Here is a 2,504-nt window from a genome sequence, read left to right as displayed (position 1 = left end):
CCTCAGACAAGCCCCCCGTGATCTTTGCTGCTGTTTGTGGGCTGGGCTGGGCTGGCTACACGCCGCACGGGATGGGGTTAGGGGGCTCATGTGCCTTCGCCCAGGGGGGTGGGGCACAAACTGCCCCGTCCCAGCCAGCGAGCTGGCCCCAGCTCTGACAGAGCACCGGGGACCTGCCTCGTGCCCGCGCTGGGGGCCCCAAGCCTGCCCTTCACTGGGGAACAAGGCTACTGGCCGCTCAGACAAGGCAGCAAGTGGGGCAGGTCTGCTCCCTACCAACCCCAGCCAGCGCCCCCCATTGCTCCCTACCAACCCCAGCCAGCGCCCCCCCCCCCCGTTCCATACCAGCCCTGCCTGGTCAGTGCCCCCCCGCTCCCTACCAACCCCATCCAGCGCCCCGCCCGCCCAGTGCCCCCCCGCTCCCTACCAACCCCAGCCAGCGCCCCCCATTGCTCCCTACCAACCCCATCCAGCGCCCCCCCCCCCGTTCCATACCAGCCCTGCCTGGTCAGTGTGCCCCCCCACTCCCTACCAACCCCAGCCAGCGCCCCGCCCGCCCAGTGCCCCCCCGCTCCCTACCAACCCCATCCAGCGCCCCCCATTGCTCCCTACCAACCCCAGCCAGCGCCCCCCCCCCCGTTCCATACCAGCCCTGCCTGGTCAGTGCGCCCCCCCACTCCCTACCAACCCCAGCCAGCGCCCCGCCCGCCCAGTGCCCCCCCACTCCCTACCAACCCCAGCCAGCGCCCCCCATTGCTCCCTACCAACCCCATCCAGCGCCCCCCCCCCCGTTCCATACCAGCCCTGCCTGGTCAGTGTGCCCCCCCACTCCCTACCAACCCCAGCCAGCGCCCCGCCCGCCCAGTGCCCCCCCGCTCCCTACCAACCCCATCCAGCACCCCGCCCGCCCAGTGCCCCCCCACTCCCTACCAACCCCATCCAGCGCCCCCCATTGCTCCCTACCAACCCCAGCCAGCGCCCCCCCCCCGTTCCATACCAGCCCTGCCTGGTCAGTGCGCCCCCCCACTCCCTACCAACCCCAGCCAGCGCCCCGCCCGCCCAGTGCCCCCCCGCTCCCTACCAACCCCAGCCAGCGCCCCCCATTGCTCCCTACCAACCCCATCCAGCGCCCCCCCCCGTTCCATACCAGCCCTGCCTGGTCAGTGCGCCCCCCCACTCCCTACCAACCCCAGCCAGCGCCCCCCATTGCTCCCTACCAACCCCAGCCAGCGCCCCGCCCACCCAGTGCCCCCCCGCTCCCTACCAACCCCAGCCAGCGCCCCCCCGTTCCATACCAGCCCTGCCCGCCCAGTGCCCCCCCACTCCCTACCAACCCCAGCCAGCGCCCCGCCCGCCCAGTGCCCCCCCGCTCCCTACCAACCCCAGCCAGCGCCCCGCCCACCCAGTGCCCCCCCGCTCCCTACCAACCCCAGCCAGCGCCCCCCCCACTCCCTACCAGCCCTGCCTGGCGCCTCGCCCGCCCCATGCCCCCCCACCGCTCCCTGCCTGGCGCCCCACCCACCCAGTGCCCCACCCACCGCTCCCTACACCTCCACTGCCCAGTGCCCCCCCCCCCGCTGCCTACCTGGCGCCCCGCCTGCCCAGTGCCCCCCCACTGCTCCCTACTAACCCCATCCAGCACCCCCACCGCTCCATACCAGCCCTGCCTGGCGCCTTGCCAGCCCAGTGCCCCCCCCTGCTCCCTACCAGCGCCCTACCCAGGCCCCCGTCCATCCTGCTCCAAGGAGAAGAAAACCACTAGGACCCTTTAAAAAACAAACACTTTATTGAACAGTTAAGATCACAGCGGCTCAATGTGAGCGAGTTCTCGGCTCCTGGTCTGGGTGCGAGGCGCTGCCCATACAGCCTGGGCCCGGCCCCACAGCTGCTCTGCAGCCTCTCCCCGGTGCCCACAGGCATCCGCGCCCGGGCCTGCAGGAGGGGCCTGAGCCAGACGCTGGGAGCCAGGCACACGACCAGACAGCAACAGGCACAAAACCACAACGCTACACACACACACACGGGCTCAACCCCGGGAGGGGCCCCTGCACAGAGGGTCACCCCACCCCCATCCCACTGGCAGGTGAGAGGTCCCTTCACAGAGTGTCAAACCCCCCCCCCCCAGTTCCAGGGCTGGGTGAGGGGCCCCTGCCCAGAGGGTCAGCCCCCACCACTCCCCATAGTTGGGTGAGAGGCCCCTGCACAGGTCACCCCCCCAACCCCCACCGCTAGGCTCACAGGCTGGGTGAAGGGGACAGCCGAAGGGACTAGCCACAGCTCGCCCAGCCAGCCAGCCTCCCCGCACCCCGTGGGGGACAGATGGGGGGGCCGATGGGCCGGGAGCTGGCAGGCCGCATGATGCACTGAGCGGCTAGAGGCGGGACCCTGGCTGGGCTGCTGGGGTCTCCTCCCAGGCCTGGTGACCCCCGGGAGGCGCTGCAGCAGGCTCGCCTGGAGGCAGCTCCCCGTGCAGGGCCCCGGCTGGGCGGGCAGCGGGCGGGCGG

Source organism: Emys orbicularis, chromosome 3 (assembly GCF_028017835.1).
Source record: "Emys orbicularis isolate rEmyOrb1 chromosome 3, rEmyOrb1.hap1, whole genome shotgun sequence".
Classification (NCBI taxonomy): Eukaryota; Metazoa; Chordata; order Testudines; family Emydidae; genus Emys; species Emys orbicularis.
This window is presented reverse-complemented; position numbering follows the sequence as displayed.